Source organism: Panthera tigris, chromosome F2 (assembly GCF_018350195.1).
Source record: "Panthera tigris isolate Pti1 chromosome F2, P.tigris_Pti1_mat1.1, whole genome shotgun sequence".
NCBI classification, from domain to species: domain Eukaryota; kingdom Metazoa; phylum Chordata; class Mammalia; order Carnivora; family Felidae; genus Panthera; species Panthera tigris.
Genome location: NC_056676.1, coordinates 77,382,275 through 77,410,091, shown reverse-complemented (window position 1 = coordinate 77,410,091; position 27,817 = coordinate 77,382,275). Strand labels below are relative to the sequence as shown.

General features: G+C 41.4%; 1 long non-coding RNA gene across 1 annotated transcript in view; it reads left to right on the top strand.

Annotated features, from left to right (window-relative positions):
• Positions 1-6,469: 6,469 nt before the first annotated feature.
• The window catches only part of LOC122235088, a 53,150-nt gene continuing 31,802 nt past the window's right edge, over positions 6,470-27,817 (top strand). The window contains exons 1-2 of the long non-coding RNA XR_006213207.1: positions 6,470-6,616; positions 16,907-17,002. This is a non-coding gene — a long non-coding RNA (uncharacterized LOC122235088). The remainder of the gene's footprint in view (positions 6,617-16,906; positions 17,003-27,817) is intronic.

Below are 27,817 nucleotides of genomic sequence, written 5' to 3'. Positions count from 1 at the left end.
TGACTGCATTTTTAAACTCCAGATACTACCACACTAATAATTTATTAAATTATTCAGTAAGTGAATTAGTGAATAAAGTAACCAAGTAATAATGCCTGACTGAAATTATTTCCCCACAACAGGAGTGAAACGTGACTTGATACTTAGTTTAGATGGATTCCGAACTGATGATGCAGCACATCCTTCCCCAATCACTTCTTGATGCCAGAGGTCTGACGAGGCAGAAAGTAGATGGTCCATCCAGATGCCAAATTATGCCTGAGAAGGGTGGAGGCTTTTGCTTAATTTAGTTTCTAAGCGAGGCTGCCCTCCAAAATGTCATCAGTGTGAATAAAATCTAATAGGTCAAACACTGAAGTATCAAACTCATAGACGCAACAAGATAATCCATACCTCTATCACCCTGTGCATTTTTGCAGTGTCCGTCTCCACGGTCCTTGACAAGAAATTATAGATCCTTCCCTCTGAGGGAGGGAGCTTATGAACTACTGTTTTGTCAAGTTGAGGTGTTCGGTTTGAAGAGAAATTTGGGAAGCGAGTGTTTTAGTTTTTGTTTCATTTAACCAAGCTAAAAACATGAAGTTCGTCAGGCAGTGGGGATAAAGAAGACAGTGCAGGCCATGGAATCATAAGGTCCAACTTCCCACACCATGTTCTTTGTTACTTCGTTAAGTTTCTCTTCCTAAATCTCTAAAAAGACTGGGGTCATCTTTGGCTCAAAGACTGATTGAGAAGGTTACTGAGGTGATAATCCAATCACTGGATTATCAGTTCAGTAACTACTTTTATGTGCCAGGCACTGGACCACACACTGAATTTACCTCGTGCTCGTAGGAAAGGATGGGGACTCAATACTTGTCACGAACCTGAAGTATAACATGGATTAGCTTGTCAGCATTAGTTTGGAGAGGAGTATGGGTCAGGAACAAGAAATGAATGCTTCTAGGCACAGAGAGGCTTTTTCCAGGAATATCATGTTAGAAGAGAATTATTACTTTATTTCTGTACTTTGTGATTCAGAATCCCCATAGATCGAAAGGAAGTGGTTCTGATTTATGGGAGTCAAGTAGAAGGAGGAGAGAGAGACAGAGAGACAGAAAAGGAGCTGAGCTGGGAGGATGAAGCTAGGACTCTAAATTTAATCTTTCTTCATTTATAAATCAATCTGGAAAGGAAGTCATAGCAATAATAGAAAAAGTAAGGGACCCCATGAGATGTTGTGAATAGCAATTTTCAGTCCTGTCCTTGCCTTGACTAAATATGGCAAAGAGCCGGCTGTCTTCCCAGGACCAACTGAATGCATCCACTCAAGTTGACCCACTGTCTCCCACCCCATTGGGTACCAGATCTTTATGCAGAAATGCCCTGGAGCTTCCATTCACTCTCAAAATTTCTCCACCCTGGGCCTCTGCTTTTTCATCCCATGTGTCCCCTGGACACGGAGGAATGGCCATCAGGTGGCTGCCCTAATAATGGAGTTGCATTTCAAATCGACCTTCCAAGCCTTATCCATATAAATGACTATTGGAAGGAATCTCGGCCATTAGTGAAGGAAAGCCAGGGGCGATATGGTTTATACAGCTGAGCATTCCCCAAAGGTGAAGTTACACAGATTGGTCAGTAGTTTGCTGAGCCGGTGTGTAATTATAGTTAATTTCTGTGAACCTTAAAGTTTGCCAAATACTGTGTGTATAATTTCATGTATTTTTCCCAAGGGTCCTGGGGTGAAGGTTGCTGTAGAACAGTGAGTAGTCAGTGTTGTTCAAGCTTGGGCACCGTGATCAGAATATCTGGGGCCCAGCTCCAGTTCCTCTGCGATCCAGTTCTGGAACCTCTCTCACGTGAGCTTGAATATCCTCTTATGTAAAACGGAGTTACCCACAAGAACCTCACAGCATGACCAGAGAAATTAAATACAGTAATGCACAAAAGTACTCAGCATATTGCCTGGCACATGGTACATGTTCAACAATGAAAACGATTTTTATTTATTGTTCCTCAGGTTTTCACAGGTATTGATTGCCCTTAGGCCAAGCAAGAGGGGTCTCTGCTCTGTGCCTATGCTTTAGAGGCTCTCATACTTCACAATCTCCAGAAGTAATAAATATATTATAAGAACACATGAGTCCTTCTACCAGTGAGGAGCTGGCACTCCACACTAACACCTGCTACATAACCCACAGCCCTAGATATCTGTTCCTGTAACTGTCATGATTCGGGCCCCAGGGAAACATGACTTCAAACCTCTTGCCTCCAAAGATTGCATCCAGTTGCCGTGGAGATCTGTGGGTGGTGTCAGGGCAATAACCACGGGCATGAGTATCCGGGAGGAGTAAGCAGCAGGAGCACTTGGGTAAGACAAAAAAGTCAGATGGCTACAGTACTGGATGCAAGAGATTCTTACATGTGAAGTCACTACTTCCCAGAAGTGAAACCCACTTGGTTTCTTCTTCTGTTCCGGTTTTTATCTTATCTTATCTTATCTTATCTTATCTTATCTTATCTTATCTTGTCTTATCTTGTCTTGTCTTATCTTATGAGAGAGTGAGCGAGGGGGAGGGACAGAGAGAAGGAGAAATAGAATCCCATGCAGGCTCCACACTATCAGCAGTGTCCCACACAGAGCTCAATCCCACGAACCACGAGATCATGACACCAGCTGAAATCAAGAGTCTGCCACTCAACCAGAGCCTATTCTGTTCCTGTTTTTATGTGTGGTTCTAGAAGATTGGTCAGCTGCCATAGGCAGGAGAAGACAACTCTGTAACATTCAAGCAAGTGAATGTTATAAAACGAGACATTGACGTGTATAGGCATGACAGACATAAATTATGGCATTGATTCTCTTCTTTGCCGAGCAATGAACCTCATTAATGGCTTTTTAACAAAACATTAACTGACTTGTCAGTACCTTTATGAAAAACTCAACTTTGATCATTTTTATTTAAAATATTATGTTTGTTCTTTTTCTTCTTTCCCTTTACTTCCCCCAATCCTAGCTATTCGCTGGGGACCAGCATGGAGGGGACCCCTGGGAGAGGTAGAAGGGGAAGAAGTGGCCCAAAACCAAGTGAGGCAGTGTGAAGAAGGTGCCACCGGGGGCCTCATCTTGGGGCTGAATGTCCAAGTCCCAAGTGGGATGGAGAGGGTGTTCACGAGGCGGGACTTCCCCAGGTGGAGTCTTGTTTCCTGATCAAGGAAAGCAGGGCATCTACACAGCGGAGCTGTTTAACATGGGGTGCTGAAATTGGTGAGGTGTGGAGAGGGCCAGTGGAGTGTGTGGTCTGGCACAGAGTGTCAGAGAGAGTGGGCTGAGGAGAGCATCCCCATGAAGGTGGGGGATACCATGGAATGTATCAAACATTGCACCAGTCAGGGTGCAAAGAACTTTCACCTGGGAACTCTGTCCAGTACCTGATACCAGAGCACAAGTGGGAAGAGGAGGTCATTCAGTTGGAGATATAGCCCCAAAAGGGCACCATTAACATGAGGTGCTGAAGACAACAGGAGTCAGAGTTTCCACTGACCAAACTAGGGCAATTGAACCATCAAAATAAGTAATAACAATAGCAGATAATAAATAACCTACTGCATAGAATAGGAAGCTATAGGCCCATACTGACGCCAATAAGTAAATGAATACAATTGCAAGTTTGATGAAGAAAAGAGTTTGAACACAGTATTAATGAACCTTCCCACAAAATATTTAGTAACTGGAAAGGAGAAATGCATCACTGTGCAGTGGGGATGCCTGCCAGACATGGTGCTAACCAAGTGAGTGGTGTGGAGAGCTTCTGTCACTGAAGTGCTCAACATCGTGGGCCCCATGATGGGAGGCAGGGAACACTACCAGCTTCACATCAGTGATGTCCCCACCAACAGGTACATAAACTGAATCTGGGTGGGAGCAAACCACAAACACCGCAACATTCTCCTTAGTCACTGACCTAGTATCTTCAAAAGTGTCAGTCATAAAAGTCAAAGAAAGACTGAGAAACTATTTCAGATTGGAGGAAGGTTTACTTACGTGACAAGTAAATACAATGTGTGATTCATAACTAGAAACATTTATTTTATTTTTTAATGTTTATTTTTGAGAGAGACAGAGACAGAGACAGAGCACAAGGGGGGGCGGGGTGCAGAGAGAGAGGGAGACATGGGCTCTGAAGCAGGCTTCAGGCTCTGAGCTGTAAGCACAGAGCCTGACACGGGACTTGAACTCGTGAACCGCGAGATCATGACATGAGCTGAAGTCAGATGCTTAATTGACTGAGCCCCCCAAGAACCCTGAAACATTTACTTTAGATGGGATTCTTGGGAGGATTGGCAAAATGGAAACAGGGTCTGAGGATTTGGTGTGTCAATGAGATGATATAATGGGTCAACGTTAACTTTCTGATTTTGATTGTTGCATTGTGGGTATGCAGGAAAACATCCTCTTTTGTAGGAAATGCACCCTAAGGAATGAGGAGGCATTAGGTTTAAGAAAATGAATATTATTTTTACTTTACTTGCAATTGTCATATAAATTTGAAATGGCTTTGACACTTACAAATACATTAAAGATATAGCATTTTATTTTAATGTGCTATAATTTGTATTTTTCATTGTAATATTGCAATGTAGACAATCTTGAATATTTTAAAAATATTTTATGAAAACTTAATTAAAATTTACATTTTGAATTCTTCTATTTAACTTAATCTTAATGCAAATATGTTCAAATTTATACACTTTCAATGGAATTACACATTTCTGGATACATAATTAATAATGAGGACTAGTTTGGATCCTGACAAAAAAATAGAAAAATAAAAGTGTTCTGAGAAAAAAAAAAAAAAATATATATATATATATAATGCTTATGAAAAAATAAAAAGAGAAATCTCATTACATTTTTAGGAAATTTAGAACAATGAAAATGAGCTGACTTACTATTAAGTATGAGCCACATAAAATCTACCTACAGGATATTACAGATTCTAAATGAAGATTTAATTACTGATTAAACCCATGAGACTGTAAAAGAGAATTGTTCCTATCATAAGTCTGGCTTTCCCATTATAAGATGAAGAAAATTTTACTTGGATTGAACAAGAAAAATAAAACAAATTGAACTTTACTATTTGAATGGATGATAGGCCTGGAAAACATTCTTCGAACAGTGTGCGGAACCTTCTAGAAAAACATGATCTAACTCTGATTTAAATAAGTGATAGAAATTTTCCATTTGATGACCATGCCAAAAATCTAGTGTTTACTTTATAAAAGAAACAACCTTTTTTTCCCAAATGTAGGAAGTGAGTGGCTTTTATTCACTAAGTTTAAAAAAAACATATTTTTGTTACTGCTTTTATACATGTTTCACAGAAATGTTCAAGGTTGACTTTCATTAATCAGGCATTGTGACTGGATATTCTGAGGTATTTGTATGAAATAAAGTAACCATATGATTGCTAGAATAGAAAAACAAAAGACAAATAAATAGCAAACAATAATATTATTCAACCAAGACAAGTAAACACTGACACAGAACATCGAATAATTCAAAGAAAAATAGTCTCTACTGAAGCATAATGAGACTTTGCATGGCACTGACAGCCTGATATTTATGAAAAACAATGTGAATATCTAGGTTCAGTGGAATTGATTTTGAAATCCATTATCAATGGCCACACCTATAAGATGGAGGCCAGGGAGAGAAGGAAGAAAGGAAGGAGGAAGGAAGGAAGGAGAAGGAAGGAAGAAAGGAAGGAAGGAAGGAAGGAAGGAAGGAAGGAAGGAAGGAAGGAGAAGGAAGGAGGAAGGATGGAAGGAAGGAGAAGGAAGGAGGAAGGATGGAAGGAAGGAGAAGGAAGGAAGGAAGGAAGGAAGGAAGGAAGGAAGGAAGGAAGGAAAGAGAAGGAAGGAAGGGAGGAAGGAAGGAGAAGGAAGGAAAGAGAAGGAAGGAAGGAAGGAAGGAAGGAAGGAAGGAAGGAAGGAAGGAAGGAAGGTAGGTCAGTCATCAAAGACCCGGATTCTTTCTTCTCCTGTGCTGGAGAGTTTCCCCTGAACTCTGCATCCTCAGAAAAGGGGACTCACTCAGTTCTCTGCTCCTAAGGGTCACATAAGGACCCCAACACATTATCCTCCTGTCTAACTTTATGAGATCCATTCATTTTTAAGCTTTACAGACGTATACTCCACAGGGTGGCACTGTTTGTTGAGTGATTGTCTGAAGGAATCCTTCGGCTACTGAATTCTGTCATATTTGTGTAACAAAACTTCTTATTCTTTCCTATTCCTTTAATTTTGGATTATTTTCTGCCTCCTTCCCTTCCCTGCCTCTATTCCTTCTCTATACCTCCTTTCTTTCCCTTCCTCCTATTTCTCTCACTTCCCCCCCCCCAAGGGCATAATAATAAAATGAGGCAATGTGTCAAAAGGATCTTACATAATGGGTCCTGATTGCTTTGCCCCACAGGCTGCCTGCCCATTAGGTGTGATTCATGAACTGCAAGACCACTGGAGGAAAGCAGTTCCTGCCAGAATACTCTACAGTTGAGCTGAACCACAGGCAAACAACCAGAACCAGAAGTCCGCAATGCTCATTTGCATAGTAAAGAGCTATGTTGGGGTGAGTGAAAAAACGCATCTATTAGAGAAAGTTGTCAGGAGACCTCCAATTAAGCAGACCCTGGCCCAGTGATGACCAAGCAGGGTGAGGGGGTTAAATGCCCTATGGGGCCCTTTTGATGTCCAGAGCTAGATTACTTTCTGTCAGCTCAGTGTACCCCCCAATGTCCTGGGAGCCCTCATCATGGGAGGACATTCAGCTCATCAGGGAAGGGAGCAGAGACTGGCATTTCTAACTATGGTACCAGAACAGGCACCTTCCACAATCAGACTGTTGGGCTCTTTGAATAAGATGAATTTTTAATATAAAGGCCAGCTGTGCAAGAGTTCAGCATGGAGGAAGGAGCCTGATATGTGTTCTTTATGCAAGGAGGGAAGGAAGAAGGAAAGAAAGAAAGAAAGAAAGAAAGAAAGAAAGAAAGAAAGAAAGAAAGAAAGAAAGAAAAAGAAAGAAAGAAGAGAGAAAGAGAAAGAAAGAAAGAAAGAAAGAAAGAAAGAAAGAAAGAAAGAAAGAGAAAAACATCTTTTAAAAATAGTCTTCTATGACTATAGGTTTCATGCATGCCATTGGAGCCATTTGAAAGGATGATGTCATCAGATGAATTATGCAAACCCCGCCCCCCTGCAAAATGTGTTAAAATCATATCCTCTGGTACCTGTGAATGTGACTTTATTTGGAAATCAGGTCTTTGCTGATGTAATCAAGTCAGGAAAGTTCATACTGGATTGTGGGGGTGAAGCTAATATAAGGACTGGTGTTCTTTTTTTTAATGTTTATTTATTTTGAGAAAGAGAGAGAGCATGAGTGAGTGGGGAAGGGCAGAGAGAGAGAGAGAGAGAGAGAGAGAGAGAGAATCCCAAGCAGGCTCAGCCCTGTCAGTGCAGAGCCTGATGTGGTCCTCTATCCCATGAACTGTGAGGTCATGACCTGAGCTGAAATCAAGAGCCAGAGTCTCAACTGACTGAGCTACCCATGTGCCCCAAGAACTAGTTTTCTTTTTTTTTAAATTTAAATAGTTTTCTTTTTTTTTAATTTTTTTTTTTTTTTTTGCATTTATTTATTTTTGAGAAACAGAGTGAGACAAAGCGTGAGCAGGGGAGGGGCAGAGAGAGAAGGAGATACAGAATCCGAAGCAGGCTCCAGGCTCTGAGCCATCAGCACAGAGCCCGATGCGGAGCTCGAACTCATGAACTGTGAGATCATGACCTGAGCTGAAGTCAGACGCTCAACCGACTGAGCCATCCAGGTGCCCCAGGACTGGCTTTCTTCTAAGAGGGAAGCGTGGACATACAGGGAGACAGAGGCAGAGACTGGACTGAAGACTGAAGTGTCCACAGACCAAGGAACAGCAACAGCTGCCCAGAAACCCCCAGAAAAAATTCTCGCTCAAAGCCTCCAGTAGAACCCAGAAGGAGCTTTCCTTTTTACTTGCTTGACACCTTCACTTGATGCTCCATTTCAATCAGAGTTCTGAAGAGATTATATTGACTTAACATCCACATTTTGCAGGTGTTTGCTGGGCACTTACGATGTGTCAGACCCTTACTGTGAGCCGGGGAGACAGCTATGAAAATCTCATCCTCACAAAAGTTAGAGTCTGGCCAGGTTGTAAGAAAGATCCGTCAAGTATGAAGAATGCTATGTTCAGGGGAAATGAGTGGAGGTGGGAGACATGGGAATAAACGGCAGGACTTGTATTCGAGGAGAGACTCCACGATAAACTCACTTCGACAGCCCAGTGTGACTTCTCGGATCCAGGCCAGAACCCAGTGACATACAGCTTTATGCAGATTCTGATGCTCCAGGGAGGATGTCTGAGTAATGGGTCCCCCCCAGGCACAGATTTCTGCCCGTGTGCTGAGTTCCCAAGGAGAGCGAGCTACTTTAGTTCTAGTCCCTCTGTCTTGCTGTTTACAGAGCCTCAGTGAAAGACTGGAGCCCTGGCCTAGATCCCAGGCTGTTGACTGGGGCCATAGTGCACTTGGGGTAGATTTCCTGGTTTTCTATCTGCCTGGACAGCATGGGAAGGCAGCTCTTAGGTGCTTCCTGCTGTGCTCTGCTTAGCTAGACCTCCTGGTGCACATCATACATAATCCCCATTGTGTGTGTGTGTGTGTGTGTGTGTGTGTGTGTGTGTGTGTGTGAGAGAGAGAGAGAGAGAGAGAGAGAGAGAGAGAGAGAGAAGGAAGGGGAGAGGGAGAGGGAGAGAGAGAGTTGAGATTGTTGCCTTTTGAGGCTGTGTGCCTACTGTGCCCAGCTACAGCTCCGTCCATTTACCATCTATCTTGGCCTCTGCCTCTGTCCTACATAGAACAGTGTCTTGATTGATCAACCATCTTGTTTCTAACCACAGCATAAAAGACAATAGGTCTAAACCTGAACTCTTGGTTCCCTTAGCCCCCCAATTGATTTCTACCCTAGCACTCTCCAACTCAGGAAATGGACCTTTCCATTTGATTACTCAAGTAGGAGATACTCAAATTACCCTCAATTTTCCCCATCTCCTACATTTAACCCTCTAAAACATATTGCTAATTTAATCTCAAGTTCATCCGCTTTCTTTACAACTTACATACCAAAGTCCTCATACAAACTATCCTATTGTTTCTCCTGGACATTCGTCACCTCCCCTGCTTGCCTATCTCTGATATTTTACAACATGGCAGTCGAGGATGTTCTTAAAAGCAAATCAAATTAATTCCACTGTATAAAACACTCCACTGACTCCATGCTACTCTCCATGTTATCTTAAGCAAGTTATTCCATGCCTCTGCACCTCAGTTTATGTACCTGTAAAATGGATGCTATGGTGCTATTCCTCCCATTGGATACTTGTGACAAATAAGTTAACAAACATAAGTGCTTCAGGCACAAAGTAAAGGCTCAGTAAATCTTATCATCATTATTATCATCAACACTATTGTCAATGTTACTGTTATATTCAGAATAAAATTCAAGCCTAGAATCGTGGACCTCCGTGACCTGGCCCTACCTGTTTCTGCCCTGGAATCTCATGCACCCTGTGGCAAAATCCAGCCATCAACACTTCTTTAATCTTGTTTCTACCTCAGGACCTTTGCACATGACATTCCTTCTGTCTGCTAGCTTCTCCCAATTATTGTCATGGCTGACACTATTGCCTTCCTCACAAACATCTCCAAACCTTCCCACTGTACTTGGCCTTAGTTCTATCTGTTTTCTTCATAGAAAAGGAATGGATAGATTCATAGATTTATAATTATAGTTGTTTATTTTTTTACCTCTTTGCTATTGGTCATGATGCTTCTTATCATGCCCATGAGGTCAGGGATCATGTTTATCTTGTCCATCTTATGTCTCTAGTACCTAACTTAACTCCCAATGGTTATGCAATACTGGATATTTATGAAACATCCTCAATCTACCTTCCCAACAAATTCCCACTTAACTTCCCACAGGCAGTACTGTTTTCTTCAGCCATGTGATTTTTTCTCTCCAGCTTCTGAATTTGGCCTTCTTACTTGCTCTGTGTTGTTTCTTCTGCAGAGAGATCTTTTCCCTTCTGTATCTGATAAAATCCTGCCTATTTGTCCATGCCTACTCCCATCCTGTGAACCCTAAGGTCAATCAATCCCCAGGCACATTGCCCCCACAATATCCTGTCCCCATCCTGCCATTTATCCTACATCAATATTTCCCATTTACAGATCTGTCTTTCTCTTTCTCGTTAATCTCTGAGACAAACATGAGTTATTGTGTAGAATGTATAAAAAGATTGCTTAAAGAGGTTTTGTTAAGATTATACCACCTTTGGGAAAAAGAGAGAGTGGGGGCCACTTTATTCTCAAAATCTCAAAATCAACTTTATTCTCAAAATCTCAAAAGCACCTCTAACAGTGTCTGACACAGAAGATCTACAATAAATATTTGGTGAGTGAATAAATGAGTGCATAAATATTGAAAATCTTTACTTATGGAATGTATGTCAGTCAGAGTCCTGGCAAGAAATAGATGTCACTCTCAATCAAGTTAATTGAGGGAAGTTTAATAAAAGGGCCCTTGACAAAGGTGTGGGCAAGGTTAGAGAAAACCAACACGGTTTGGTAAAACCCTGTGGGAGTATACCATCAGGATCTCTTACCGCTCCTAAACCCGAAAAGGCCAGGAGAAAGTCACAAGAACCTGTTAGAGAGGGATGCCTTACAAGAGCTTTGCCTAAGACAGGGCACAACCCAGGGGCGCCTGGGTGGCTCAGTCGGTTAAGCGGCCGACTTTGGCTCAGGTCATGATCTCGTGGTCCGTGAGTTCGAGCCCCGCGTCGGGCTCTGTGCTGACAGCTCAGAGCCTGGAGCCTCTTTCAGATTCTGTGTCTCCCTCTCTCTGCCCCTCCCCTGTTCATGCTCTGTCTCTCTCTGTCTCAAAAATAAATAAAAAACGTTAAAAATAAAAAAAAAAAAAAAAAAAAGGGCACAACCCAAATGATAGCTTCTGAAGGAGAGAATAACCCACGTTTTGCTTTGCTGTTTCTGAATGTGCGTGACAAGAGAGCCCATGCATGCATTCCTAAAGCCACTCAGGAAACAGGATGGAGGGTAGATCTGGAAGGGCCGTGGGGGATGTGGGGCAGAAAGCCAGGGAATAAGACAGTAACCCCGTGAAACACAAAACACCGTTTCTTCGTCTCTACATGTAGTATCGACACCGGATCAGTAACAACAAAAAGCAGCCAGTGGCTATTATGACTCCCATTTTAGAGATGAGGCAACTGAGACACAGAAAACTGCAGCGACTTGGTCAGTCTTTCAGTCAGTAGATTGCGCAGCCAGTAAATCTGAGTCCAGACATCACACAGATAAATCTCAGTGCCCGTCAGTAGGTGGTTTCTGCTTGTTTTTGAATTGTTGTTGTTTGTTTTTCAGTGTTGATTCAGCAAGAGAGGAGGGTTGAAACAATGTGCAGTTGACCCAGTTTCTAGGCCCGCGTTTCTGACAAATTAGTTGTGAACAGTCAATAGGGGTGGGTTAGTGTCCAGGGGCATAAGACAGCAGAGCGGAATCAAATATACGTTAAAGTACAACCATCAAAATCAGGAAATTTAATAATTTCATATTGGCATAAAACTACTGTCTCATCTATGATCCAGATCAAATGCTCATCAATTATCAGGGCACCTGGGTGGCTCAGTCTGTTATTGATTTCGACTCAGGTCACGATCTCCCAGTTTGTGGGATCGAACCCCACATCAGTCTCTGCACTGATAGCACAGAGCCTGCTTGGGATTCTCTCTCTCCCTCTCTTTCTGTCCCTCCCCAACTCACACATGCTCTCTCTCTCTCAAAATAAATAAATGAACATTTAAAAACATAAAATAAAATCAGAAAATCTAATATTGACACAATGCTAGTATCAAATTTAATTTTTATCAGTTGTCCCAATAATGTCCTTTGTAGCTGAGTTTTCTGGTCTGGGATCCAATCCAGGACCACATGGTAGATGGAGGTGTGAATTCCACTTCTCTTCTTTAGTCTCAAACTGTTTGTGTCCTTTACTTTTCCTTTCTTGACCTTGATTTGTGTGTGTGTGTGTGTGTGTGTGTGTGTGTGTGTGTGTGTGGCAGTACATGGCAATGACTTTGTAGAATGCCGCTCATTTTTAGCTTATGTACTATTTCTGTATGACAGATTTGGGTCACATAGTTTTAAACAGAATACAATGGACCAGGAGCTTTATGCCTCCCTTTCCAGAGGCATATTGCACAGATGTTTCCCAACGCTGGTGGCATAGTGTTAGTCCATTAGTTAAGGTGATGCTTTGCAGCTTACTCCAATGTGAAGATACTATTTTCCCTTAATGATTACTGACTTCTCTGCAGAGAGATTTTGAGTGAATGCCTCATTGGTTAGCAACCCCACCTCTTCATTGGGCAGTCCAGTTGTGGGATTGAAGACCATAGCGGTTTTTAAGTTGTGTATTTAATGCTTATAGAAATAAGAATGGAGGGGCTCCTGGGTGGCTCAGTCAGTTAAGCATCTGATTTTGGTTCAGGTCATGATCTCATGGCTCGTGGGTTTGAGCCCCTCATCAGGCTTTGTGCTGACAGGTCAGAGCCTGGGGTCTGCTTTGGATTCTGTGTGTGCGTGTGTGTGTGTGTGTGTGTGTGTGTGTGTGTGTGTGTCTTTCTCTCTGTCCCTTTCTCACTTGTGTGCTCCTTTCTCTTTCTCTCTCTCTCTCTGTCTCTCTCTCTCAAAAATAAATAAACTTAGGGGCGCCTGGGTGGCTTAGTTGGTTAAGCGGCCGACTTCGGCTCAGGTCATGATCTCGCGGTCCGTGAGTTCGAGCCCCGCGTCGGGCTCTGTGCTGACAGCTCAGAGCCTGGAGCCTGTTTCAGATTCTATGTCTCCCTCTCTCTGACCCTCCCCCATTCATGCTCTGTCTCTCTCTGTCTCAAAAATAAATAAACGTTAAAAAATTTAAAAAATAAATAAACTTAAAAAATAAAAGAAAGAGGAATGGAAACAGGAGAAGATATAAGGAGAGAAGTTGATGGACAATATTACAGTACATGGAGATAGTCAACTCTGTGAGGCCACACGGAGGTGGGCACCTGTTCAACTGGGGGCAGTGGTTCATGGCACAGTGTGTTCAAACAGTCTGACATTCTTTCTCAATAGAGAGACCACTCTGGTGTAGACATATAAACACCGACAGCCTGTCGTGCTTGTCTGCTTGTCTCATATTTCAAAGACTTGAAGCCTGTTGTACACTTACTGTCTGCCTTTGGCATTGTCCTCTGCTGTCATACTTCCCAGTCATGAGCAGGCTCCAGTTCTGTGCCCCTGGGATGACAGTACCTCTCCTCTGCTGAGGGTTTATGAGCCGATACAAGGAAATCTTCAGAAACATGGACTTTTGAGGCTTGTAGGAAGACTAAGACAACAGGGACAAAAGTTATTTTGTTGGTAGGGACAGAGGTCCTCACCAGGTCCCTGCCTGCCGTGTCACTCGTTATGCAGGCACTTTCTCAAACACCAGATCACTAAAGTCCCAATGACTGATAAGCCATATTTAGAAATACAAGAGACCGTCATCCAAATATCTCAAGGAAAAGAGAGAATGCAAGCATTCAGCCTATGTGTAGAAGAAAGATTCACTTTTAAAATTTATCCGGCCATAACTGAGATGTACTATGTCACCATTCCTGCGAATCTATGCATCTTTGAACAATAGTTGTTGGGGAAAACAATCCAGGTGCCAGTATTATTTTTCTGTCCTTCCGTCTGTCCTCTTCAGAAACACAGTATTATTTAGAAAAATCTTAGAACAGGGCACGCTATTTACAAAGTAAGCACTCCTCTGAGACCTTCGCAGGCTTCCATCATGCAGATAGGCTCCTCCCGCTGGGGAACCGAGGACTCCGGTCACAAGACGAGTCCACAGAACAGACCCTGAGGCTCTTTCTGAAGCATCGTGTACGGTAGATGGTAAAGTGTTGAAGATATTTTGAGACATTACAACAAATGGATATATAAATAATTATAATGCAGAAGTGAAATGGCTTTTTAAGATTAAAGTTATTTCTACACAATACAACACAGAAGGTCTTACCATATGCAGCTTCAGGACCCCTGAGAAGCCCACAGCCCAGGAGCCTGTGTGAACACCCCTTAAGTGTCAGAGAAACACCAGGAAAGCACTTCATGGATTCCTTCACATATTCTTAAAAACGATGTTACAGCTTCATCTTCCAATCTTTCTCCAATTTTTGTTTTCTCCCTTCTTTTCTTCCCTCCTTCCATCCTTTATTTATACCGAGTGTTTATTGAGCATGTACTTGGTGCCAGGCAGCGTGCTGAGTTTAGCGGATACAGCAATGAATGCAGCTGGAATTCCCTGCTCTCCCAGAGCATTTGATCTAGTGGACGGGAAGAGAGCCAATCCACAAATAAGCCAAACACAAACACTGTGTATTTAAGGTCGTAGTTATGTTTGAACAGTGATATATGCCAAGATGAAAAATGTTAACATGTCATGAAAAAGAAAGCCCTGTAAGGTGGTTGGGGTTCGGGGAGAGACTCTGAGGGTGTGGAATAGAACAAGGGTTTCAAGGTGAGAAGCCCCTTCAGGAAATCCTGGGGAAAGGCCCGTCCTGCCAGCTGGCTTGAGGAGTGACAAGCCAGGGATGAATCAGGGGCAGGTGGGGGAGGACCAGTGAGGCTGGAGAGAATGCGGCATGGGGAGGGGGTGGAGGACGAGTCAGGGAGGGAGCGGGGACATCAGGAAGAGTCTGGAAGAACGCCATAAAGACACAGACAGCATTAGTAAAATGAGAAGAATGGTTTATTTATAAAGATTTTTTTAATGTTTATTTCTGAGAGAGATAGAGAGTGTGCAAGCCAGGGAGGGGCTGGGGGGGGGGGGCGCAGTGCAGAGGATCCATAGCAGGCTCTGTGCTGACAGCTGAGAGCCCGATGTGGGGCTCGAACCCACAAACCGTGAGATCGTGACCTGAGTCGAAGTCGGACACTTAACCGACTGCTCCACCCAGGAGCCCCAAGAATGGGTTATTTAGTACATATTTTATCACAATATAATGTGTTATGGTTCAGTTCAGAAACGTTAAGTGAATTTCTCAAACTCACGGTACGACTTCCAGTCAATTCCGAACTTGTGCCCCTGGATGTTGCTGCCCCTCAGGAGGCTGAATGACTTGGTCAAAACCGCAGGTACATTAATGGAAAAAGCATCCTTAAGTTTGGGCTTTTGGGCTATGAGTCCTTTCTGTTTGCACCTTTATACATCCTTGGGGAAAAAAAAGGTCATTTATTGTCCCAGCCAGTTAAGTGAGGACTGTTTTTCTCTTGAAGAAGAGCATGAGAAAGATTGCCAGATGCGCTTCAAAAATAAAGGCCAAAAGGATTGAAGGCTCATGAAATCTAGGAATAACCATTCTGCTGGGAATAAAAAAAAATCGCTTGTTGCTAGGGATTGGCTGGATGATGGCCCAGGGACTCAAGTCCAGGGGGGACGCTCTTGGACACTCCCTGTCGGTGGGCGTGACCATATCCTGGGGAGGTGCACAGCAGACCGGTCGACCTACCGGTGTTGCTTTATTTCTGCACTTTTAAACATCCCTGGGACGGGCAGAGTCCTGCTCTTCTCCACAGGCTCCCAAGCTCCGCTATGGCACTGATGAAAGGGTTTGCACTTATGGAGAGTTAGAAGATTCCAGAATACTAGCACTTCAATGTCCAGCCTCTTTTTATACAGAGGATGAGACAGGTATAAAGAGATGAAGAGACTTGCCCAGAGCAACCACCAGAACTTTTCAGAATGGAAGTCCAGAGCCCTTTCAAGCTGTCTCATTGCAAAAAAAGAGGACAGTATTCCTAAGTATCATTGAAAAGTATCCTAATATATATATGTGTGTGTGTGTGTGTGTATATATATATATATAATATATATGTGTATTATATATGTATATATATGTTATATATATGTATATATATACATACATATATATAACATATATATTATATATGTATATATATACATATATATAACATATATATATTATATATGTATATATATACATATATACACACACATATATATACACATATATATACACATTTATATATTATATATGTGTATATATGTGTGTGTGTATATATTCACACACATTTTTATAAAATGTGTATATATATATGTGTGTGTATATACACACATATATATATATAAAATCCAGGATGTATAGTATTTAGTAGTACAGAAAATGACACTATCTTTGTAAACTATGAGAATATGAGCAGAGCCCTCCTCTGATAAAGACGTGACAGAAAGACAGTGCCAAGGTCACTATCAGTAGTTACTCCTGTTCTCTAAGTATGGAGAAAATTTTGTTTCCTTCTTTGTCCTTTTCTGATTTTCCCTAAATTTCTGAAAATTATGTGAAATATTTGTGGGAGGAAAACAAAACCAAATAAAGTTGATAAACAGTTTTTGTTAAAAACAAAACCAGCTAACGGAGAATTGATGTTGCCTTTTCATACCAGCCCGTCTTTTATTTTTTCATACAGCAAAGTAAAAACACAGAAGTTTCATATCGTCACTTATTATTTGCAAAATGGAATGCCACACAGTGCAAAGCTATTCTGCCAGGAGCGTCTTCCGTTATGCACGAACATTTTGAATGAAAGCACTTTTAAATCATCATTTTCCCCCCAAACAGCTGCTTTATATTCTCTATTTTTTTTCAAATTCTGGGAGACAAATAGCTCTAATTTTTTTCTGAATTTGTGTTATATTGTGTAGGTATACCATTGATGGCCAGCAGTACGTCTATTAATTCTCAACAACCATTGAGAGGCATCGAATGATTGTGGATGTCTAACAAGGTTCTGGAACAAAGTAGGTGCTCAGTAAATATTCTTGAAAGAGAGAAAGAATGGGAGGGAGGGAAGAAGGGGGGAAGGACGAAGGAAGTGACTGGAGGTATCAATGAAAAATTTTGAAAAGGAACCACAGAACCACCCAACAAGCAAAAGCAAAACTGGTAAATCTCAGTTGTGCTTCATGAGACCCGAGTTTGAATCCTAGCTCCGGCACAAAACCAACAACATGATAATGGGAACGACATTTAGTTTTATCAGTCCGTTTCCTCCTGGATAAAGTGCAGGTAATATAAACAATAAATTTGTAGATGCACTATGGTTGTTACTTAAGATAAACCAAGAAAATGCTGTTTTTGTAAATTGTGTTGTGTGACTATTATAAAGGTCATTAATCAAAATCCTATTGTTGGTATTATCCCAGCCCAATGCCTGGCACATTATAGACATTTACTCAATAACCATAAGCCCAGTAAATGACTGATTGAGTGAATAAAAGTTAGACAAATGAAATGCCTGGCTGAAGTTGTAAAAAGAGAGACATTAAAATCAAAATCTCCTGGCTAGAGGTTCAATGTGATCCCCTCTGTGTTTGAAGTCTATGATCGGGCTTTTATACCTGGATTCTCTTCCTATCTAGGTGTTCTTCTTATGCAAATCTTTAGTAGAGTCTGAAATTCAGATTCAAATACACAGTTTTGGTGTTTAATGCAGTCTTGATTAATTGCAGTTCTTACTAATTTCAAGTTGGAAAAATCAAGGGATGTTATTCAATTAGGTTTGTTTTTCTATAGATAATAGTCTATCCACAGTATAATGTAATGCTAGAAATCTGATATTTTGTTAATGCAGATATCAACCGTTATTCACACAGTGGGTTTCCCTGCAACCTATTGGCCTTATGCCAAATTTGTTTATTTCTTAATTTTCTGTATGTGTGGGCTAGTTTTTATGGGCTATAACCATGAAAACTGCATTCGAAAGATCATTGATCCATGATTCAAGTACAGTGTTAGGGCTTGGGGAAACAAAAGTGAGAAGAATGATACTTAACAGATTTCTATCCACTGAGAGAATTGTCATGCAGATCAACAGGTTATAAAGTGTCGTAAATGCATTTACAGAAAATAGTAAGGAGAAGTGTACATTAGGCACCATGCCTGAAGATTTCCAGTGAGGGTTTCTCGCCTTTGATGGAGAGGTGGACCAAAAAAGGATTTCTGGGGTAGTGTTTTCCAAGTTCAGTCTTGCAGGATATATAGGGGGAATATGGTCAAATAACGATGGAGAAATCGTTCTAGATGTGAAGTCAAACTTGAACCCAAGCTCAGAGATAGGGAACTGCTGAAAATCCAGTGGTTTGCCATGGCAGGAAGATTAAGTGGGAGACTTAAGTGGTCTTTCCAAAGGAGGAAAATTCCTGTGTTCCATGAAGAGAAGATTGGATTTCCCTCTCAGGCAGAGAGAAATTCTTTGGAATTTCTGAAGGATTTTAAGCTGGGTGTTGGACCATGTTATATGTTTGCATATATGATGGACATAGCAAAATCTCTAGTTTCATAGTTTTTTTCCAATCATATGTTAAGCATTTATTTCCCCCAATTTCAAGAAGTATGAAAGTTTTAGATGTCAGCTAGGGTTTGAATCCTTTCTAAATGAACCCACTGATAATTCGTCCACAGTACATAATTGTCATAAGGGAGGATCAGTGCAGTCAGGCGCAGAGAATGAAAAGTCAAGTCCTGACTGTCAGGCTTCTAATTCTGGACTTTGGGCTTCCAATGATCTAGTTCACTGGCATAGACAATGGGCTTATAAAAATCTTTTATTTCCTGGCACATTTCCTTTTCTTTTTTTTTTTCCTTCTCCTGGTGAAATGAGAAAAAAAAAAAACTCACTGATGCTAAAACAGCAGCTGAAAATGTTTAGAACGCAAGAGATTTAGATGTAGTATCAGGGATCTCCCCCTGTCTCCCTGTACCCCAACGATGAAGTGATGGAAAGAAAACAGATGGGGGGACCCAAATGTCAATCAAATTTGTCTCTTGCTCTTGAGTAAGATGAAAATACATGACAATTTCCATATGGAAGCCTCCCCCCCCCCCCCATTGTGGCAACTAAAGAACGGGATTGGTAGTGAGTTCTATCTATTGTGGCAGGAATAGTCAGGAAAGACTGGACACAGTCCAGGCATTCTTTGCAGCCTCACAAGGGGAGAGGAGAGTACCTGGACATTCCTTATGCTCACAGTCAGGGAGAGAGCATTGTTGAGCTCAAAATTAGTTGAGAGACAGAGCTAACTGACAGGATGGAAAAAATATCAATTATCGGGATGAATATGTGTGTAAGAGGTGGCAGAGAAAACCATTCCTCCAGAAGTGATGCCGTCACTTCTCGGTGGGTGGGACCACATGGACACTTCTGGTCACCGATGTACATAAATCCTTCTCCAAACATTAGAATCAACCACAGGGATCAGGAAGAGGCTATAAGGTGACACAAATTATACTTTATTGAATTAAATCTATGTGGAACTGCCTAGGTTGAGTTCTCTGCTATCATGTGCAAATAGACTCAAGATAAAAATGCAGGAAGACAAATAAACTTCCAGAAAGACAAGAAAAGTCCAACATCAGGATGACATTCAATAAAGGTAGAAGTGTTTCTAAATCTACTTGGACCAGTTACAAAACCACATTCTCCAGGGAGATTTTGTTTGTAGTAAAGTTGATATTTTTATCTCTATCCACTTTAAAATTTTTATTTAAATGAAAATAAATTAAAAAAAATTTAAAAATTTAAATATTTATAAATAAAAAAATAAAAAAATAAAAAAATTATTTAAATAAAATTAAAAAAATTATTTTTATTTTATTTTGAACTTCCTTGGGAAATAGGATACTGTCAGTTCCTTTTTCCAGGTCCTAGATCTAGTGATGGTAATGGAAATTCACAAATAACCCAACGGGAAGTGGGGCTTTAGTGTTTTGATGGGCAAATAAACAGTAAATGCAGACTACCACAGAAGTCAGGGTAGTCTGGGCGGGAGAAGAGTGTCTGTAGGAAGAAAATGGTACTTACTCTTGGAAGATGAAGAGATGAGGCAGTCAACATGGAGAGAGCATTCTAGGGAAAGGATCCATGTGAAAAAGGCAGGGAGGCTTCACACAGCCTCCATTTTTGAGACTCAGAGCCAGTTTCTATGACCAGAGTGTATAGCATTCGAGTGGGGGGGGGGCACTCCAAGGGAGATCATAAACAACCTGTAAACTATACTCAGTGGGTATATAGGTTAAAAGCTACCAATTTTGAGGGCAAATGCCGGGTGATTTTCATACTACAGTAAAACCTTGGTTTGCAAGTGTAATTCCTTCAGGAATCTTGCTCATCATTCAAAGCACTTATATATCAAAGCCAATTTACCCATAAGAAATAATGGAAACTCAGATGGTCCATTCCACAACCCAAAAACATTCAAATAAAAATGATTACAATACCATTAGGTAATACATTTACCTTTGAAAACCTTCATGGCTGGTGTGGGGGAAACAAGAGAAGAGGGTTATTATGTAGAGAGATTTTCACTATCACGAATGGAATCACTGCTATCTATTGGCTCAATGGAATCTTTTTCTTTTTGTGCAACTTTAGCAAGGAATGTATCCAATGACACTTGGTTTTGCCTCCTTTTGAAAATTTCATGGAAATGTGACATTGCATTGATGATCACCCACAATCCTGCAGTAAGAGAGAGAGAGAGAGAGAGGGAGAGAGACAAAACGATTGGCTCAATTGTGATCAAGGGACATTCGGCGTCACGTACTACTCGTACTGCAAGACGTGGCTCGTTTATCAAGTTGAATTTTATTAGAAATATTTGTTTGTCTTACAGAACACTCACAGAACAAGTTGCTCACAGTCCAAAGTTTTCCCGAAGTTCTAAAGGCTTGGCTAAAGAAATACTCAAACTGTAGAGACAGAATATGATCTGTAGAGATGGCTCATGGTCATTTAGTTTTAGACGGATCATAAGTGACTTTAAAAAAACTTGTCTCAGTTCTAGCAAGATAGCCTTATAAATCAATAATGAGAATTAACATTAAATGGACTCTCCAAATTATCTAAATGAAGGCTTCTTGCCTTCAGGCATAACTGATAGATTTCTATGCAGACCTAACTGGAAAATGATCACAGACTGTCCGTCAACACTGAGTAGCTAAGGGGACATATTTCAGAACATATTGCAATAGGGAAGGGTAAGTCTCACATATGGGTCAATTTGGTTGAGAATATACAAGGAGAAATTATTTAAAATACGTATTTTCATCCTGGAAAAGAGTGTTGTGGGAAAATGTCTGTTTCAGACATGGCGTACAGGCCTTGGTGGACCAGCTTGTATGGCTGCCTCCTCTGTAAAGGTTTCCCAAGTTATTACCCAACCCTGCACCCAGGCTGTGCTTTACTCACTGAGCTCATGCAGTCCCGCTAGCTCTCTAGCCACAGGGCCGGGACAATCCTCCCACACTTTTAATGACATTATCAAAGGTACCTGGCTCTCATGAAATTTTTTCATGCATAATAATGGAAAGTTTAGAGTGTTGTATAGTTTATCAAATGCACAATTTTTAAAAAGTAGAATGTCACGTTCTTTTCCTATTTTTTATGGAAACCCAGAACCACGTCAATCAAGCCTCTGGCTCATAACACAGCATTGGTTCAAGCATAGCCCTGTTTGCCGTTGTTCAATCTTCAGACTTCCCTCCATTCCTAAGATGATATAATTTTATATTGTTATTTATTATGGAAATGTATATAATGCATACATGTATGATTTAAAAATTTTCTAAGTTTGTTTTGTGAGAAAGAGAGAGAGTGAGAGTGCACAAGGTGGGGGGAGGGACAGAGAGAAGGAGAGACAGAATCCCAAACAGGCTTCGCACTGTCAGCTCAGAGCCCAGTGTGGGGTTCGAATTCACAAACCATGAGATCATGACCTGAGCTGAGATCAAGAGTGGGACACTTAACCAACTGTACCACCCAGGTCCCCTGTGATTTTTATAAATAAGAAAATGAACACACCTATATTTTCCATCCAAACCCAGTTCTAGAAGATAGCCAATAACTTTGGTCTCTCTTTAAGTTCTAACCTCATCTCATATCCTACCTCCCCACTGGTGTACATGAAGTTGTCAATTCAATTTAAGTTAATGTTCACTTATTTGGCACTTATGTTGGGCCATCCACTTGTGATGTATTAATCTCACACGTTTATAGAGAACTTACTATATGCTGGCTGGTGGCAGATTAGGCTTGGCTGTGACTTTTATCTGACTTATAGTCCGGTAATGACAAAACACTACTAAATGCTAACCTACTCTAACTCAATGCTAAACTACCATAGAAACACTTGTGGTTCCTGTCCTAGCACTGCATAGGGTCCAGACACATAGATATTCTGGTTAAACTCTTGCCTGTTATTTTCAACACATCTCTTCCCGTGTTTGTTTGTTTTCTTATTCAAAGCACAAGATATACATTGACAAGGCCAAGTGAGCAAGTTATCTGGGATCTGAACATGCTTGCATTCTGATTCCACACTGTTGAGATTTTCAAACTGGGGCAAATCAATTCATTTCTCCAATGCCTGTTTATGTTTTTCTTTTTGGTTCTGTTTGAAATAATTCCTGCTTGCCAACTTTGGAACAATGAATAGTTTTGTGAGTTATACTAAGTAGTCGTGAAAGTCTCTTAGAAAACGTAAAACGAACATGAGTATCATTTAATATTATATATAGCATGCGGTTTTGTGCAGACTCTTGTCTCGTCTCGTCCACTGATCATCTCATGAAATTGTGACCTGCGTTCCCAACAGGTGTCCCCACATCTTTCTACCTTTTGTTTGCTGCTGGAATGTCCTTTTTTTCCCCCAAGTCCAGAAATCACATTCATCCTAAGCTTGTTTTCCAGAATCTGAAGCACTCAGATCTTGATTATACACAAGACATAACAAAAAGCCTCCTTCTCTATGAAACCTACCTTCCTCTTTCCCCATCCCCATCATGAGTCAAACTGAGACACTAATGAGCTCCGTTAAGTCACCTACAGTCTATTCTGGGGAGGAGCATGCATAATGGAAGACAGAAGTGGCCCTGACTTTGTGACTTTAGGACATAGTTGTTAGGAGACTGTGTGGACATTGGGTGGGGGGAGCAATATTCAATCAAAACACAGGTTTGAGATTCTAGCTGAAATCCAGTCCTGTCCAGGTAAGATCTGATTGGACAAAGATGATTAGGCAGAGACCCAATGTGTATCTGCTCTAACACCGTGGCTTGAACGGTAGGAGCATAAATATTGTTGTGAATGTCCACTGGCAGACCATGAGATCCTACGCCAAAAGACCCCCAAATACATGCCTTATCTGTGCCCCTTAGAGAAAACAACACACAGTTCCAGTAACTAATATCTGAATGTGCTTATGGCCAATTTTGTCACAACTTTTCAAAAGTAGTTTTAAAAGTGACTAATATTTGATATTTTTAAACTAAAATTAGTGCATAACTAGAATTTCCTGAAGACTCCAATTTCATATTCTAACAAAAAACTGTGGTTGCCATGCAACACTTTGTCTGCAATATTGCAAACTTCCCACTGTGCATACGTAATCAGAGATAATTGGGATTCTCATAATTTTGTTCTGAAGTATGTCATCTGTACTGTCTCGGGTTGGTTGAGAATTTTGATTGCTGCTATTTTGGTCGTCATTAATATATATGATGGATGGATTACAGTTTGGTTTAATTTTGCTGATCATTCTGTTCTCATATAATTACTGTGTTTTTAAGGCTCTGACTCCTATTTGTTCTTTTCTATATCTTTGCCATCAATGAGTTACTTCTCTTTTTTTCTACATCAAAATTGGGAAAGAGTACAAGAGATGGTCATTGTTATATAAGGGATTCTACTGCCCCTACTTGGCCTATTAAGATCCTGTCAGGCCCAGGTACCCTGTTTTCAGGGCTGCTGACTGCTTCCAAGGAGGGCATGTGAGACCCCTACATGTGGAACCAGCAAGAAAGGTTGCTGTGAACTCTGGGGAGGAAAGAGCCTCTCTACATCTGATTTGTAACACTCAACATCAAGAGACCATAAGGCAGATCATGGACATGTTGGTCACCACATGGAACCTGCTGGTGATCGTAGCCAGGCCAAAATAAGTTAAAAAAAAAAGTCAGACAGAAAGAAATTCAAAAGAACCTTTGGGCACTGTATCTACTTATGAGCAGAGAAAACCCTACATATCCACTCATCATGGTGTTTTTTGTTTGTTTTTCGTTTGTACATTAGTTGAATTTCTGCTACTTGCAAGCGAAAGTCTTTAAAAAAATTTTTTTAACGTTTATTTATTTTTGAGAGACAGAGCACAAACACTGGAGGGGCAGAGAGAGAGAAGGAGACACAGAATAAGAAGCAGGATCTCTGCTGAAAGCTCAGAGACCCACATGGAGTTCGAACTCACAAACTGTGAGATCGTGACTTGAGCTGAAGTCAGACGTTTTACCTACTGAGCCACCCAGGTGCCCCCAAAACAAAAGTTATTAATAAATGTGGTCTGTATGCTTCCACAGCCAAGTTCTTCCTACCAGGGCAGAAATTCCACTGACTATCCTCCCTGGCCCCACGGAACAGAATGTAGTGAGAGACAGAGAGGTAGAGAAGGTGGTGAATTATGAACAACCCTACTTTGGATTAGCCTACCTCCTCTCCCTCCTCATTGCCTTTGGGATGCTTTTTCTCACACCAGTATGACATTCTACTGTTTGTTGGAGACAATTGACAAAATTCGAACTTGGTTCCGGAGATGACGGGAGCGGGTCCCTTTCAGGTGACGGTTCTTAGAGACGTGAGTCCCTGCGGAGGCAGGGGGGCAAAGGAAGAGCAGCGGAGATGGGAAGAGAAGCAGAAGCCATGGACCAGACAGTGAGTCCTCTGGGTGTCTGCTGTCATGTCTGAAGGTAGCTTCGGAACCTCTGCCCTCTGGGCAACAAGAGACAAGACTCCTTTCTTCCTATACCAGTCTGAATTGGTTGTGGATCATTTGTGTCCAAAAGGGAGCAGATGATACGAAGCAGTGCAGAGGACGCCTCCCCATGACATGCTGCTTTGACGTGTTGACTCTTTCGAATTAAAGTTATTTAAGAAACAGCCAGTGCAAGAGGGACACTGATCTCCTCTGTCCTCCTGAAAGCAGGAAATAACTCTCTGATGGGAAAGATCCCCTCCCCGTACCAGGGGCAAAGTCAACCTCACCCCCAGAGAGAGGGAGACGATGCAGCTGTGACAGCCGTGTAAACAAACTTGGTTACCTCCTCACTAGTTCGCTACCCCAAGCCAAACCCCTCCGTCTTGTCCTTTTGTTACAAATCCATTGTCTGTCTTAGAGGTGTACAAGCTATCTGCTTTGTTCACTTCTTTCAGTCTCGTATTTTTTTATGGGCTCCCATACGTATGAAATTAAAGTTGCTTTTCTCCTAGTCATTTGTCTTCTATCAACTTAATTATTAGACCAGCCAAAGAACCTGGAAGGACAGAAGGGAACAGTTTTCCTCCCCTACAGTTAGCACGGCAGAGACAACTAAAGCTGTTTTCATGGGAAACACATCCTTTCTTCAAAACTTCTAGCTGCTCTGTTATTCCGCAGAACTTGGACCCACTTCTATGATTCTCCCCAAACATTTGCCTCCGATTCAGGGGCCATTTCACCTGCTTGCCTGGCAGGATGTGCACCAGCCCTTAAAGCAGCAGCAGGCTGTTGAGGGTAGAGTATGCATTCCTTCACTAGAAGGGACCAGACAATCCGGCATCTTCGGCCCAAGAACACGTCACTTTGAGAAAGAATTTGGTTATGGTTATCTCTTAAAACTTTACATTTTTAGCTCAGAATCATTCACTGTTTAAAAAAAAAAAAAAAGGAGGATGAGCACAGAATGATCTCTGTACTCAAGGTATTTAAAAAAAAATGATCCCTCTTGCTCAGGAAACACTTATACAGATTGCGAGTGTTCTGTGGCAATCCCAGAACATCATGGGCTCCCTCAGCAAGAAGCCACCTGCGCAGTCATCCTTCCTGACCTCCACACCTGACGCTTCATGCAGGAATTTCTCTACCATGTTCCCAAAATATGTCTGCCCTGCCTTTGGGTGGTTGACACAAAATATGTCCTTGTTTCAGAAGGTAGTGCATTCACTTGTGAGACTTCCCAGATACACGGATAACTTGCCTTTCTTCAGCTTACACTCACTGGTCTGGACTCTTCTGGGAACACAGAGAACCAGTCTGCGTGCTTCTCCTCTTGAACATCCCCGTGTAGCAGAAACGCTTTCCATGCTCAACCCCCCCACTGTCTGCCTACATGCTCCCATGGTCTTATTTTGTCCAATTTGGACATTTCCTTTCATTATTCATTTTATCGGTGGCTCTCATATAAACACAACCAGTGAACAGTAAAATCCCCAGGGATTTATAAACATATAAATGCACATACATCCTCCCAGACTTGATAAATCGGGTTCTTTCTCTGCTGCTTTACCTGTGTTAAAACAAAATCCCTTGTGATTCTGATGAGTACCTTAGTTAGAATGAGTTACTGATTTGTATAACATCCATTACAGACATTGATATGCTTGTCTCTCTGACCCTGTTTATTTGGGTTGATGTGTCTGTTGATTATTGGTGCCCAGACAAGGCGATTTCTCTCTCTCCTTATCTATAATAGTGACTGTATCTAAAAGCTGTTGTGAAAAGTAAACACTTAGAACAGCACCTGGCATATGGGAAGCATTCAATTAACACATTCTCTTACTCTCTAGCACTGAATGATCATTGGGAATTCTCCCTGAAAAGAGAGTGCGTTTAATGCACCTTCACCCTGGTGTTTCCACTGATTGTCCAAGGGACCACATGTAAGAGCTCTGTTCCTTCTTTGGATGCCAAATTTTCCACTATTTGAGGAAAGAAATCAGCCCCCTATTTCCCCAAGACATTGCTGTTGCTTCTAAACAGAAATCAATCCGTGTAAACAAGAAGGGTGGAAACAAACACTTATCGAGCTCCTGCTGTGTGTCAGACACCGTACTGTTTTTAAAGTCTTTTTAATGTATTTATTTTCTCATTTCGTTCTCAAAACAATCAAAGAAAATAACTGCTACAACAACCCAGAAGAAAAATGAGCCAAAGAGAAGTGAATCTGAAGGATATTATTCCAGGTTCTGTCTGCCTCTAGCGCCCCCGATCTTTTCTTCCATAGGGACAGCAATCAACAGGCAAGAAGCATCCCCAAGGGCAGTGTCCCATTCATCACAGGCACACGTGCAAAGCACCAGCTTGTGCGAAGCCATTTAAAAACTCATTTCAACCGAGGAGAAGCCTAATGGGTTTGGAAGAGGTCAATTCAGGCGAACAGATGAGCCAAGCATTGCCTGTGATATTTTAAGATGATAATTAATCACCCTTAATATCGCAACCATCTAAATATTGCAGGCATTTGCTCTCAATCCTTACCTAATTCTGATGGCTTCTCATAAGGAGATTCATTTTGAAAATGACCATTTCCTTAATGTAGTGGAAATACATTTCAACTTTCTGTCTGCGTCAAACCCAGCCCCGATGAATTTGAGATTTAACTTAGTAAGTCGCTGAATGGGGCAACAGAGATGAAGGGGTTGAATGAAATGGTTCCTTCATACTCCCCTTCTTTTTGCTTCAATTCTTAGAATTAGTCATGAGATCTCTACACATGTAAAAAATTAAATGTGGAAATTTCCTCCAGCCCAA